We start from the raw sequence: 16208 nt of genomic DNA, 5'->3' as shown, positions 1-16208 counted from the left end.
TTTGTTTAATTATCCAAATTTAATTACCTGAATTGATATGGCTGAAGTTGGATTCCTGTCTCTGGATCATCTGTCCAGGATTTGAAATTACAAGCCCAAAACATAGCTGTGCCTACAGCTGAATCAGTTCACTTCCTCACAATTCCATGACGATTTTGTAACATATTTCCAGCAAATGCTCCAACATGTATAAATGGGTAATACCACTTCAGAGCCACAAACACAAGTTCTTCCCACGTACAAATCTCCCAACAGATTACACTCAATTTAATTATGACTTAATACAGCACCTGTCAATGGATGCAGTTTGCTTTTTCACTGCACGGTACTTAGTAAGCACAGTTTATTATATCCATCACCAATCCTCTCAGTTACATTTATTACCTAAGGCAGTAGTTCATCCAAAATATAATGGGCAATATTCATACAAAACTAATTTGTTCTAAACTTCTGATTGAATTCTTATCTTTCCGATATTGGCAGATTGCAAACTATAATAAAGAGGAATTACTCGAGAAGCATATAAAATTGTCACTCGAGTTGAAAGCAGAAATGCAATGTTTCGTGAATGTCAATGGGTCCTTTCAGCACAACCCTAAAGACCCAGAACTAAGGAGACCGATTAAAAAAAAAATTAAAGAGCTTGTGTGAAGTGAAAAGATTGCTGGGCTGTACTGTAAATAAAACTGATTCCTATAATTGCATTTTCCACTCTAACTGAATCTAGAGAAAGAGTTATGAACAGCAATTACCACCTAGCAATGTAATCTTTTATAACATGCAGGCTCAGAGCCCATTTCCACCATCTGTTTTATCACTGAGTAGCTTCCAGAAAGAGATTACTGTGACCACAGTATCAGAGAACACTGTGATAAAATTGCAGATAGGTGCTTGTGACTTCAAGAGGAAAATTATTTTCTGATGAAAAAAACTGCAGGACTTCCCACTACAGATGGTGGTGGTGATGCAAAATCATTAAAATCATACAGCAACAAGGTTCAAAACCTTGTGATCAGCTGGTCTCAGCCAGGCAACAGTAATTCCATAGGCCCCAGAGCTCCTGCACTTGGAGGTACAGTGAGAAAGAGAGGGAAAGGCTAAATTTATGAATCCAAACTCTCTGAACCAAAGTGGGTGAGTATTCATGCAGTGCCAAACGGTATGATTAAGCTCGGACATTGTGCATTTCTTTTCACCCCCTGTCCCATGAAAATTCCTGCAGATGGACTACACGTGTAACATCTACTTTTAATGATTGCTCAACTGAGGCGATGAAACATAGATTTGGTACTGACTCCTATTTAAGGAAAATAGTTTTTTAAGTGTTACATGATAAATTTTTCTCAATCGATGCTGGAATGCTCTGACTGAGAGGAAGAATGTGCATTACATTTTATAGGTTGAGGTTCACTGTATGCTTGGACCTGAAAAGCCTGCTTTTGTGCCTGTGCTTCTCGTTATTGTGCCTGGGAATATTTGGCTGACTAAAGTGAGATCTTCTGAACTACAGTAACAACCACAGACCTTAATGTTTTCGATGCCTCTGGCAAGGAAGTTTCACAAAAGTTCAGTGTCACTTGGAATGAAATCACCACCATAATTCTCACTTTATTGAAGCAACTTCTTACCCTATCACAAAAGGATGACTCGTAGGAGACCCTCCAACAACTCCGCCAATCAAATCCAGATCACTTTAGCTTTGACAATACAGTAGGAATAGATCTTTTATACTAAATATGGCTACAAGTGTGGTCACAATATTGAGCTGTTACAAACTGATTCTGGTTTGTACTCCAGTTTGAGGCAGCAAAGTCAGAAGAAGCAAGAACGCTCATCTTCTTTTGGACATGTTATGTGCTTGATGGCAATGAATGCACATGAATTCTTGCATCCAAATTCATTCCTTAAGTAACTACGTCTCAGCAAAAGAATAAAACTTGCACTCACTTTTATATAGTGTATTTAGCACATATAAGCAAGAATTAATTTCTGTCTCAACTTTTCAAATACTATATAGCAGATCGTTCTTTAAAAGTAAATCTACCATTGGTTACCTTATTGGACTTACATGGGGCAACATATCATAAACACTCTGCAAACCATCCAATTATGTCATTATATGTCACTTCTTTGTACATATAAAACAGATGGAGCAACCAGCATCAATCCAGGTCATAGATTCAAAGGCAAATGGATAACTAGTTCATTTGATTCTGCTTCACTAACATTTTGTTGTCAGTTTTATCAAAATCGGGACTCCTGTGGGAAACAACTTCAAAAAATTGTCGAACTAGCAGATTGAAAGCTTTCAGAAAATAAATCCATACTCCTGCATTCCTATCCTCAGGCACATGGCTGAGTGAGTAAAGGAGGTTGACAGATGTACACTGGAGCTTTAGATGTATACACTGGAGAAAGGTTGAACCTTAAGGATTATGGTTCAGAATCAGGCTTACCATCACTGTCGTATGTTGTGAAATTTGTTGTTTTGTGGCAGCAGTAAGTGCAGGACATTAAATATTACTGTATGTTTCAGTAAAAAGTAAAATAAATAAATAGTGCAAAATCAAATAGTGAGGTAGTGTTCATGGGTTAATGAACCATTCAGATATTTGACGGGGCAGGAAAAGTTGTTCCTAAAATGTTGAATGTGCATCTGCAGGCTTCTGTACCTCCTCTCTGATGATTCCTATGTGAATAGGGCATGCCCCAGATGGCAAAGGTCCCTAAAGATGGATGACCTTCCTGAGGCTCTGCCTTTTGAAGATGTCCTCAACGATGGGGACACTTGTGCCCATGATGGAGCTGGCTGGTCTACAACCCTCTATAGCCTCTTCAATCCCTTGCATTGGAGCCTCCATGCCAACTGGTCATGCAAATAGTTAGAATGGTACAATGCAGAAATTTACCAGAGTCTTTGCTAACATACCAAATCTCCTCAAATTCCCAACAACGTGTAACTGCTGGTGTGTGTTCTTCGTGATTGTATCAATATATTGGGCCCACGATAAAACCTCTGAGATACGTCTCTGACATCCTGCGCTTGGTGGAGCTCGGCACTGCACATCCTCACAGTTGGCTCTGGATGATGTGATTCCTCACAACATCAAATCAAAGACCAAACATGATTATTAGCAGCTTTTGCATCCCACCCACCCCATTCATGCTCAGGTGTTGAACCAGTTCCCCTATATTCAATATCACCTAAATTAAGCACCAAGAGTAACATGGGGTACCCTTAGTGAAGGACATTAATAGCCCCCTTCACCTATGGTTTAGTAGCAATAATACCAAAATCTTAGACAGAGCTGCTGGGGTAGACGCCAAATTAAATTTTGCCGATAAAGGACGTATATGACCTCGCACTCAAAAGTTGCATTGTCACTGATGAATCAATCCATTACAAAATTGATAAGAATCAGAGATAGCATTCATCTGCAACAGCAGATTGCATTGCACCAAAATGTCTACTCATGGCCCAACATCTCACTCACTCTAGCTTGACCAGTAACTCATAAGGCCAACTCTTGTGAAGCTCACATTTGACAATTCAATTACACTTCTGGCTGGCTTCTTTCACTTGAATCTCCATAAGTCTGTGTCCATCCAAGAATTCTTCTGCCCATATCAATTGACCCAACACTCTTCATCAATGGACTTGCTGTACAATATTGTTTTCTGATTAACCAACACCTTGAACACTTGATCTCACAATCTACCTTGTTGAAATCCTTGCCTAAATGGAACACTATAATGTTCAGTCTATTATTGCATTTCACTTTTGTACTACTTCGATGTTTGGACTGACCTGTCTAAATGGCAAACAAAACAAAGCTTTTCACACTATCACTGTATACGTGACAATCATAAACCTCTATATTAAAATTCTTCTTTTCTAATTCTTCCATGTGTCTAACATTCTTTAACTCTAATCACCTCAGAATCCTTCAAGTGATTAACATTGCCCAGTTCATCACAGACCCATCACTTCATTCCATCTTTTTCATCTTCCGGGTACATTGCTTCAGGAAAGCTAGGAAATATTGTCAAAGATGTCTGCCATCCAGGCCATTCCACCTTCCCTTTTTGTACCTTCTGGGAGAAGATATGGAGCTTAAAAGCCCTGACATTAGGCTTAAGAACAACTTCATCCCCTCTGTTCTCAGACTTCTGAACCAATCACCTCTTTAGAGTGGATGTGGAGAGGATGTTTCCTATGGTGGTGGAGTCAGAGACCAGAGGACATAGAAAAGAGGGGCATCCTTTTAGAACGGAGATGAAGAGGATTTTCTTTAGCCAGAGGATGGTGTATCCGTGGAATTCTTTGACACAGGCAGCTGTGGTGGCAAAATCTTCATGTATAGTTAATGCTGATGTGTGGAACTCCTTGTCTTAGGCAACAGTCGAGGCTGGTTCTATGTATATTTAAGGCAGAGGTAAACAGATTCTTGATTGGTCTGGGCATGAAGGGATACGGTAGAAGGCAGGAGATTGGTGCTGAGAGGAAAAGTGGATCAGCTATAATAAAAAGATAGAGCAGACTCGATGGGCTTAATGGCCTTATTCTGCTCCTATGTCTTATGGTATTCATATCCCCTTCCCAGTGATGCTGCCTTTTTCTCAGACTCTTCATTGTACCTCAGAGTTTTCTATTATTCAGCATTTCTTTTTGCTTTACCTCAGATCACATTAATATCTGTACACCACTTCGCAGATCTGTGCTCATTGTTGTATTTAGTATTAACAGGCATGTTAACACTGTGAACTTCATGAATTTCTGTGCATTCTGACGTAAATGTCAATACACTACTCTGAATCAGTACTTCACCTACCTTAGTCTTTTGGATATGTACACATTCCAGTAACAGACTGAAGCTCTACATTTCCTTTTCAAAACACCTCTCCATTTCTCTCATTTCAGTGCTCCTTAAATATTGCTTTCTTCCTTAAGATATCCATGGCATTTCCTTTGTTTCTCCGATCCTTGGGATAATGTTTTTGTTCTGGTGAGGGCTGTACTGTCCTCACTGAGGTGTTGCAAGATCAACTAGACCGTCAGCCAAACTCCAACAAAAATGACATGAAAGCCAGGGTATAGCCTCCTAGTTTGTTGTGTTTATTGCAGATTCCATATCATGGTATAGTGAATAAGAAGTGAAAAGGCAATGCTTCTGCTGGTGAAACAATAGGAGGCCCTTGGCTAGAAGTTCCTTTTGCTCCCAACATAAACCTTTGGCCTACTACTAACCAGTTGATGTTTATACTTACTACTTCCTGGTTGCACATGACCTAATACATACCAGAACTGCTAATTAAAATAAAGGCTGAATGTGTTTAATCACATAGAAAATAAATGAATTGCCTGAAGGGCAGAACAGGGGCATTTCATGATTTGGTGCAGTTGTTCACAGTTTTTTTGTTGCCACCAGATCAAAATTTTCAATTTCAATACATAATAAATAGCACTGTTTTTATTTGTAAAGAAAAATGTAAGTGCCGGAAGCCCTTCGCAGGTCAGGCAGCATCACTGATGAAAGAAAGTGAGGTGACATCTTCAGTGAAGAACAGAAAAAAGGAGAAAACAAGCGTGCTTTAAGTTGCTGAATTGGTGAGTGGCAAAGAGAACAGAGGGAATGTCCAGGTAACAAGTCCTTCACAAGACAGCAGTTAGGGGCAGAAAATCAAGCAATAATTTGAAATTGAGAATTAGAACCACACTGCAGAGAGGGGGGCAAGAAGAGAGGTTACATGAGATTGTTAAATTTGACGTTAAGTCCTGAGTGTTTCAATGTACTCCAAGGATGAGATACTGACTATCGACTCAACTTGAATTTCTTGTTGCAATGCAGAAGACTTAAGACAGAGGGATCAGAGTGGGAGGCGAAGAATTAAAACAATGTGTGACTGTTACCTTGACAACATTGGTATATACAGTTTCAGAGACATTCCTTTTGTTTCTTCACCAATACCCCTCCCCTTCAACTTAATATGCCGATTCTGATTAAGTACTCCTGACCTGAAACGTTTCTCCACAGATGCTGCCTAACCTACTGAATGCTATCAGGAATTTCTGTTCCTGTTTTAGACTTACAGTATCTACAGCTTTTCACTCTACATTTGATGGGAATACCTTCTAAACATGGATTTGAATGTTTGACAGTAGTCGCACCATTCTTTGCACTAATTTTCATTTAGTGATGACTCTTAACATATTTTATATATACATTATGGAAAGCACCTGATTCATTACAATCTTGGATGGAACTGCTCTGCCCAAGATTGCAAGAAATTGCAGAGTTGTGTGTCCTAGTACATCATGAAATCTCCCCTCCATCTGCACTTGCTATGCCTATGGAAAGCAGTCAACATAATCAAGGACCTCTCCCACTTAGGTGATTTCCTCTTATCCCCTCTCTCATCAGCCAGAACATATAAAAGCAAGAAAGCAAAATGCTCCAGGATCAAAGACAGCTTCTATTCCTCGATAAGGCTTTTCAGCAGACCTCTCACATGCTCCTGATCTCCAAACATACTTCATCTTGGCCCTTAATTTATTTGTCTACCAGTACTGTATTTTCTCTGTAACTGAAATCTGCATTCAGTTTTCTTTTTACTACCTCAGTGTTATTATGTATGCCATGATCTGTCTGGATGGCATGTCAACCCAAAGCTCTTCACTTTATATCAGAGAAAATAATAAGACAATTCCTATACCAGTGATGCCCACAGTGCCCCGAACCTAAAAGAAGACCATCATGCTAGGTCAAACCTACAGAGATCCTTTCAGCCTCAGAGGTGCAAAACATATTTAGAATGATCTTGTTTTTTTCTCATTTGCTGTAATAATGACATCCTGAATTCTTTGCCAAGTTTATTCACCATCACATTTTTAATATTTTGTATCATTATCTGCTATCCTTAAAGACACCTTTGATCAAATGTATGTATCAAATTTTTATTTGAAATGGCAATTTATTGCTCATACTAAATAATTTATAATTTAATATTTCAATAGAATAAATGTGCAATGGATTCTGGACATTCAAGCTAAGTATAGGACACCTTATAAGCTTCTCATAACTATCTGTGCATAGCTATATGCAGTGTCATAAATATACATGTTCCCACCAGGAACTTTTACACATACAACCATTTCAATTCACTGGGCCTTAATTTCTCATTTTATTACTGATTACATATAATGTTGCAGAGACAGAAAGAAAAACTGCAGAAGCCCAAGTTTGTTTTATCAATTCTAGAAAAAGAAAGTCACAGCAATAGATCTGGGGTAATGATTCTACTGAGAGGTGGCAGCCAAAGCATTAACCTCTCTCTCATATTCATATATTAGCTAACTAGACCAACAGTTACCTCATTCATATGTATTCATGTCACACCATAAGAGGAAGACAAATTCAGGGGGGAAAATCTTCTTCTGTTATCTGCCTGCACTAAGCACTGCCTCAGCTCCCTGACACTCAATGAGCTTTCAATACAACATGAAAAGTCCTACAGCAAAAAAAAAGCTGCATTAATTGATATGAGAATACATTTGGGTACATATAATTTTAATATGAAACACCTGGCATAAAATGAAGTGAATTGATAAATACACAGGCTACTGACAGCAAGAGGATAATTACCTTCAAGGATGAGGTACATTCAGTATAGCCAGACAGTATTATACTGCACTGTTACTGAGCAACTTTAAAGTCCTATTCATTCCTAACCTATTTACCATGAGGTTATGGGCAAAGAGTTTTCAATACTACAATGGAGGAACAGATTTTGATGTGAGCCAGGATGTGTCATAGGTCAGTTAGAATCAGTTCTCAGAAACTAGAGTAAATGTTAACCCCATTCCTTGAATATTACGAAGACTTTAACACTTTCAAACAGGTGTATGAAAACAATGTTAAGACCTACAATGTTTGATGAATTGGGTAGTCTTCTTGCAAAAGAAAATACTTCAGTAAGATTATCCAGGACTAGTTGATACCACATTTCTTCAGGCATTTTGTACACTCCGCAGTGCTGTTTTATACTACATTTAAATATGGAGAATCACTAACTGTGAAATTAAATTGTGCAGAAGGAGGTGTATTCTCTTTTGTAGTCCACATTAAGATTGAATTTTCTTGAACTCTTATCAATTCCAAGTTTAATTACCATGATTATATTCTGAAGCAAAACAAATATGCAATAATACAAAAAAATACAAAAATAATAATATGCACTTGAATCCAACAGATGTATTGTGCAGAACTTTTATTTAAATCAGTGCAGAATTTGAAAAAACTGTGCTATATTTCACCTACTTGAAATATTGCTGCTAGATCTTACCTAGGATTTAATGCAGCAACAAGCTGGTGGCAAGCAGATGCAGAAGGAAGTGGAAAGGAAATTACAATCAATTATACTGTGCTTAATCAATTTATGCTTTGCGCCGTGGAAGTAGGGAAACACATACAGGTCTGGCTGATCATCCCTTAAGTGAAAAGGAAGATTTTAATCTTTGAAAAATGCAGAAATACTAGTGTGGTACAAAGACAGACAGATGAGCAATGAACAAGATGCTGGAGGAATTCAGTGGGTCACACAGCATCTGTAGCCTCATCTAACACTTTTTCTATCCCAAATTCTATTTCCTTCAGAAGAAACGTTTCAGGAACAGTACTTACACTGGTCATAGAGAGCTGCACATAGTCAGGAAAAAACATCAGTCAAGATTTCTGCAGTAGTGTGTCAGTGATTGTGTAAGGACATCGGGAATAACAAGACTTAAAGGATTAGGCTTGATAGCAATGCTTCCATATAGTCAGTTAGGTCAACAAAGAGCATCCAGTTTTATAGACAAAGTACAACCACTTACATAAGTTACAAGTGGCTGTTTGCCTGATGTAGGTGGAATCCAATGTGAGGTATTATCCTCAAGCTACGAACGACAAAAAGTATTAACAAAGGCCAAAGGTATGGAGCAAGAAAAATGTGAGAGTGAAATGCCAAGTGATTTAGAACCTGGCTAACAAATTCAGCACAATAGGACACAACTGCATGTAGTAGGTTTCAAATAATTTATAATTCTGTGGGCTTGGATCAGAGTAGACCAAACTCTTTCCTCCTGAATAATTACAAAGTCTAATGACAGCAAACTAGGTGCCAATCGCTTTAAAATGTGATTAACTCTAGAAGGTAACTGAAGCTGGACGACAAGTGGCGTCTAAGTCAGGTGCACAGGTTATTGCAGCTGAGCCCCTGACTCCAGAGCTTAAAAAGGGGTAACAGTTTGATTGTAGTGTAATAAATAGAAACACGGTTGGTTGTACAGAAAGACTAACTCTGAGCCATTGCCTCAAGTGAGGGGAACCTGGGCCCAGCCATCTGCAGACTCCTTCATTAAAGATCAGTTGCTTAAGCAAATTCTGAACAAAAGCAGGAGTTGGCCTTAGTTGGCCAGAAGATCTGGCACTATAATTCAATAATATAGCTTGTTCAGTGCCTCAGCTCTACTTTCCAAGTGATCCCCTTCTTCCTTAATTCTGACAGTGTTCAAAGATCTACCAATCTCATGCTCCAATATACTTGACAACTGAGCATCCTCATTTTGATGGGGAAAATAAATACTAAGATTTACAAAAGAAAGGGTATTCTCCTCATCTTAGTCCTAAATGCTGATTCTTTATCCTGAAATTATGCACTAATTCTCAATACAACACAGTAAAAAAAAAACAGGCTCTTAGCATTAGCAATGTCAGCCTTTTTCAAAATCCTTTATGCTTAAGTGAGATCAACTCTGATTCTTCAAAACTCTAATTGTACATTAATCTTAATCTCCCCTCATGGGCCAACCTGTTCATACAAAGAATCAATCTTGTGAATCCACATATATTGACTTCAAATTACCTATGTACAGGGCCAGAAGTACACACATGAGTGAGCCAGGCTTTAGATGTTTCAAAAAGAACAGGGAAGGTTGCAAAAGAGGCATTGCTAATTAGGGACAGTGTCATAGCTGCAGAAAAGGAGAATGTCATGGAGGGATTGTCTACTGAATCAGTGTGGGTGGAAGTCAGAAACAGGAAAGGGGTAGTAACTCTACTGGGTGCTTTTTTATAGACTACCCAGTAGTAACAGGGATATTGAGGAGCAGACAGGGGAGCAGATTCTGGAGCAGTGCAATAATAATAGGGTTGTTGTGATGGGAAATTTTAACTTTCCTAATATTGACTGGCATCTCCTTAGCGCAATGTGTTTAGGTGAGATGGAATTTGTTAGGTGTGTTCAGGAAGGTTTCCTGGTGCAATATGTAGATAAGCCAACTAGAGGAGAGGCTAAACTTGATCTGGTATTGGGAAATGAACGTGGTCAGGTGTCAGATCTCTTGGTGGGAGATCATTTTGGAGTTAGTGACCACAACTCTATCTCCTTCTCCATAGCACTGGAGAGGGATAGGAGCAGACAATTTGGGAAAACATTTAATTGGGGTAGGGGGAAATATGATACTGTTAGGCAGGAACTTGGAAGCATAAATTGGGAGCAGTTGTTCTCATCGAATTAAAAGGCAGAAATGTGGCAAATGTTCAGAGAACATTTATGTTCTAGGTATGTTCCATCGAGGCATGGAAAGGACTATAGAGTTAAAGAACCATGGGTGTACAAAATTGTAGAAAATCTAGTTAAGAAGTAAAGAAAACCTTACAAAAGGTTCAAGAAACTAGGTACTGTTAGAGCTCTAGAAAATTACAAGGTTGCTAGCAAGGAGTTTAAGAATGGAATTAGGAGAGCTAGAAGAGGCCATGAGAAGGCTTTGGTGAGCAGGATTAAGGAAAACCCCAAGGCATTCTACAAGTATGTGAAGAGCAAGAGGATGAGCCATGTGAGAATAGGACCAATCAGGTGCGATAGTGGAAAAATGTGCATGGAGACAGAGGTATTAATGAATACTTTGCTTCAGTATTCACCAGGGAAAAAGACCATGTCAATTGTGGGGATGACTTACAGTGGACTGAAACACTTGAGCATATAGACTTTAAGAAAGAGGATGTGCTGGAGCTTTTGAAAAGCATTGAGTTAGATCAGTTACTGGGACCAGATGAGATATACTCCAGGCTACTGTGGGAAGTGAAGGAGGAGATTGCTGAGCCTCTGGCGATGATCTTTGAGTCATCAATAGTAATGGGAGAAGTACCGGAGGATTGGAGGGTTGCAAATGTTGTTCCCTTGTTTAAGAAAGGGAGTAGAGATAACCCAGGAAATTATAGATCCAGGTCATTTAAATACATCACAAATAGCAGAGGCCCCAGCACAGATCCGTGCAGAACATTACTAATTACAGAGCTCCAGCTTGGATAAGTCCCTTCAACCACTACCATCTGTCTTTTATGCACGAACGAGCTCTGAATCCAAACAGCCAATTCGCAGTGAATCCCATGCATTTTGATCTTCTGGATTAGCCTCCCATGACAGACTTTGTAAAACACCTCACTAAAATCCATGTAAACAGCACTACCTTTCTCATTTGCTCATTTAACTGAAATTTAACCAGTTCATGTCTCTATTGTCCGCTGTTCATATTGTTCATCTGATCTTGTCTCATCTACAGTGTTGGACTCACTCCAATTCATTAACAGGGATTCTGAACACTGACAATCTAGCAGCTATCCTTCAGATAGTTCACATATTAAGAACCCTGACTTCTTGAAAGATAGAATTGAAAATTACTCTGTTTCAATAAATGACACAGTTTTAAATTGAACTGAACTTTATGAACATTCATAGACAGTTTTGATGGTTGAATGTTTTATATCCTGCATCTTCCACTCATTTTTTCCTGTTTGTGCAATTTGTTCTTTGCTTTGCGCATTGAGTGCTTGATGTTTTCTTTGAACGGATTTCATGCTGTTTCTTGGCTGTCTGCAGGAAGATGAATCTCAGGGTTGTTTACAGCATACATACTTTGATAATAAATGTACTTTGAATCTTTTTCTAATACTCTCCTATGCTGATATAGTTACCCATCTCATTTTTTTTTAGTACGTAGTGATGTTTTGTTTGGTATGTTATCAATTGCCCTTAAATCCACATATCTGCATACAAATAAGACTCCACCCATCATAATAACAATACAAAACTACTTCTGGAGAACCAAAAGCTGTAAGTTTGAAATAAAAACAGAACGGGCTGGATACAGTTGGCAGGTCAGGCAGCATCTGTGGAAAGGGAAGTATACCTGCTCATTAATGCAAATATCTAATCAGCCAATCAGGTGGCAGTAACTCAATACATAAAAGCATGCAGACATGGTCAAGAGCTTCAGTCGTTGTTCAGACCATACAGCAGAATGGGGGAAAAAAAATCTGATCTAAGTAACTTAGACTGCAAAATGATTATTGGTCCCAGACAGGGAGAGTTGAGTATCTCAGAAACTGCTGATTTCTTATGCTTTTTACGCACAACAGTCTCTAGAGTTAGACTATAAGACGCAAAGACATAGGAACAGAATTAGACCATGCAGCCCATCGAGTCTACTATGCCATTCCATCATGGCTGATTCAATACCCACTCGACCCCATACACCTGCCTTCTCACCATATCCTTTGATGTCCTAACAGATCAGGAAGTGATCAACTTCTGCCTTAAATATACACACGGACTTGTCTTTTACCGCAGTCTATGGCAGAGCATTCCACAGATTCACTACTCAGTTTGCAGAGGATGGTGCAAAAAAACTAAAAAAAAAATGCTGTGCGTGGCAGTTCTGTGGGTGAAAACACCTTGTTAATGAGAGACTTCACAGGAGAATGGCTAGACTGGTTCAAGCTGACAGGAAGGCACCAGTAACTTAAGTAACCACGTGCTACAACAGTAGTGCGCAGAAGAGCATCTTTGAATGCACAACATGGAAAACCTTGAAGCGGATGGGTGAGAGAAGCAGAGCCCCACACTGGGTTCCATTCCCATACCTAATAAAGTAGTCACTGAGTGGAAATTTAGGTTGAAGACCCTTAACAAACATTAGAAAATATAAAAGCAAGTTAATTTTAAGTTGCAGACAAACAGGACATCTGGAAGGAAGGAAAACAGTATTCTATTTCAGCACTAACTGTGGTGGAGGATGGAATGGAATTGCAGGACAGGAAGTCCAGGAGGTGCAGTGATTCAGTCTTGCTGCAGAGACGGGACAAAATGCATGAAAAATACATATAGAATTTATCACAGGCTCTGAAGTACTACAAGAACAATGAGGCTGCTGCATTTTTATTCTGCACTGTAATTTCTGCTGTTCATGCCTCTAAGGATTTATATTAACTGCTGAAACTACATTTTTTTGCTTTTTTTTATATTGCTGTTGAATTTCTAAAGACTTACTATATATTTCCAGCTAGTTTTCTCTTCCTCCTCATTTAACCTATAGACATCTTTTGCTGATTCCTGAAACTGCTCTGCTTAGAAGAATCATAAACCTTGTTTAGAAAATTTATAAGCCTTTTCTTCAGTTGAATGATCCCCATCACCCCTTACAAAACCACATTCAGATCATTTTTCATATGGCAATTTTACTCTCGATGGAATGTATGTATACTTATCATGTATTACAGATTATTTATTTAAACATTTGCCATTGCTTGTTCACTGCCAGTACTCCAAATCTAATTTTCCACTGCACCTTGGCCAAAATTGGATGTTTTACTTTTTTAGTGGTTTTATTTTATAAGTCTCCTGCATAGACTGCACTATGGCCTTAAGAAAATGAATCTAAAGTCCTATGATAATTTCTCCCCAGGGCATCCTTACTGTGAAATTACTTATAAAATTCATCTTATTATACGTTTGTAGAAGAAAAGGTCAGAAATAGTCCATTCCCCTATTGGTTTTATAATGCATTGTTTTAGGAAACTGTCCTGAATACTGTATATCCCATGAACTCATCTTCCTAATTATTTCAGTCAGTTGGATTTTGCCATTGTACATAAAAATTAAAGCTCCTCATGACCATTGTATTACCTTTGATTAATACCTTCTCTTATTGTGTAGGTGTTACAATAGGACTACAAGTTACATCCACCAGTGGGTTCTTTCCTTTTTAATTACCGCTCATCCCGATCCTAACTATTGTGACATTCTGTTCTATTTCAAGACTATAGTCTGGGTGAGCACTTTATTTCACTCTTCATTCACCAGAGCTGCACCACATCCTTTTCCATTTTGCTGCCCTTTTAAAATAGAGTATATAATGGGATATTTAAATTTAAAACATTGGTCAACATGCAACACATTTGTACAACATTTATCAGAAGTCCAGAAAGTAACAAATTTTTACTTGATTAAAGCAACAGCCAGCATAAATTAGCAACCATTCTGAAATTAATTGCTCATTTTTAAACACGACCAATGGGAGAAGTATTAATCGTTAATTACCAGCACTGAATGACTGAAATATGCTTGTTTGGATACTCTCAGCTGTTAGCACCATCATTGGTAATGCTTTGCCACTATGACAATTGGCACAACTTGCAGTATACATGCACAGGCTCATAGTATTAGTCACCAAACTGAAACTGAAGTAGGGTGACAAATATCCATTAGCTGTACAATTCTTGAGCCACTGAAATGATCTACAAGTAGATTAAATGAACATTGTCCTGCACACCAGTTTTATAATCTAGTTCATTTGTATCATCCTGTTTTGTTATTTAAAATATAGTGGAGACAAATGTTATGAAAGAAAATTACCCTCTCTTATATCTGCATTAGTTGCCAGAAATTGCACGATTTTGAGGATCGCATCAGCTGTTAGCTACTCTGAACAAATCTTGTTCCATGGTCACAATCTTCTTTAGGCTGAGATAATTAGGTTATTAATTTTAGTGCAATTGCACATGCTTAAGAAAGTACTTAAACTGACAGGGTTAACAGTCAAAAGGATAAACCAGTCATATGGGGCATTAAAAGGAAGCTTGGCCTCCGATTTCAATTCATACACCAACAAGTAGCACGGTTACTTGCATTAAGGGTTGGCACGATGTTCCCTTCTTGAGGGAAAACAAACTACTTGGATGAATATCCAGAATATAAGTTAATATAAGTTAACAAAAGTTAACAAAATATACATTGCAAATTACCCTCAATAAATTAATTGGTCCACTAAAGGTCATTCCAAAAAGTAAGCAACATAATTTTCCATCATTACCAATACATGACTAAAGTTCCATAACAAAGCAATTCAGTCAAAACTGTCCTCTAAATGACTGAGCAAGACACTCACTTCAAGCACAATCAGGTATGCACAGTAAAAAAATATCCTGGTCTGCAATGTCCATATCCTGTGAAAGTAAATACACAGAGAGTGGAAACAAATGCATAATTCACCAAGTACTGATGGTGAATGTAACATCGTAGGGTTATTTCTATCTGTGTAAATTTTGGAGTACCTGTATTCTATTTCATTATTCAAATACCATGTCTCGTTCAAACCATGAGACATTCACTGCAAATGAATGTCAGCTTCCTAATTATTTCTCAATAGTCTGAAGAAGCACAAGAAATGTGGGAAAGATTCACTATAGATGCAGCAGTGTCCAGAAAAATTCTGATATATGACCAATCTTGGGGAGTGAAGAGCATAATTTCAGTGTCCAGTTAATCATAAGGCACTGAAAAAATGATGACTTACTTAGAACGTGCTACTAGAGGGTGTTCTAAGCAAAAATAAAATAAGTATGTTGTTAGAAACTCAACTGTATGAAGAGAAACAGTATTGTAGATCACAGAAATAGGTTCCTTGGTTTGTTGTCCATGATCATCATCATGTCTATCAATACCAACCCCATTTTGCTAGGATTAACTCTGTATCCTTCTTTTCCTTTCCTCCACAAGCAACTTTGCAAAATTCTGTTTAATGCTGTAATTGTATCTGCTTCAACCATTGAGCTAATATATAAATCTACTGCTCTGAATTTCATACCACAACAATGAACCACAAAGGATTTAAGGATGATCATAAGTTTGAATTAGCATTTCAAAACTAGATATGTACATTAATTATTCACCAATATTATACATATTTCAGAAGGAACAAAATTGTTGAAGTGCCAATTTCAAATATTTCATCACATTTAAACTTCTCTGTGCTATTTTCTTATTTAGACTCATAGTTTCTGTGCTATAGTTTTCTATGACTTCGGCACTAATGAGGTCATGCCATTTAA

General features: G+C 38.1%; 1 protein-coding gene across 2 annotated transcripts in view; it reads right to left on the bottom strand.

Moving 5' to 3' along the window:
• The window catches only part of clstn2a (calsyntenin 2a), a 537584-nt gene that overhangs the window by 209179 nt on the left and 312197 nt on the right, over nucleotides 1–16208 (bottom strand). The window contains exon 1 of one of the 2 annotated variants that reach the window (XM_059948017.1): nucleotides 4833–5205. The exons of the other annotated variant lie outside the window; for it this stretch is intronic. The gene's annotated coding sequence lies outside the window, so the exon portion shown is untranslated. Of the gene's footprint in view, nucleotides 1–4832; nucleotides 5206–16208 lie in introns of those variants that run through there. 2 annotated transcript variants of the gene reach the window in all.

This window comes from Hypanus sabinus, chromosome 2 (genome assembly GCF_030144855.1).
Source record: "Hypanus sabinus isolate sHypSab1 chromosome 2, sHypSab1.hap1, whole genome shotgun sequence".
NCBI classification, from domain to species: Eukaryota; Metazoa; Chordata; class Chondrichthyes; order Myliobatiformes; family Dasyatidae; genus Hypanus; species Hypanus sabinus.
Note: the sequence above shows the minus strand (reverse complement) of the source record. Positions and strands in the feature narration are given on the sequence as shown.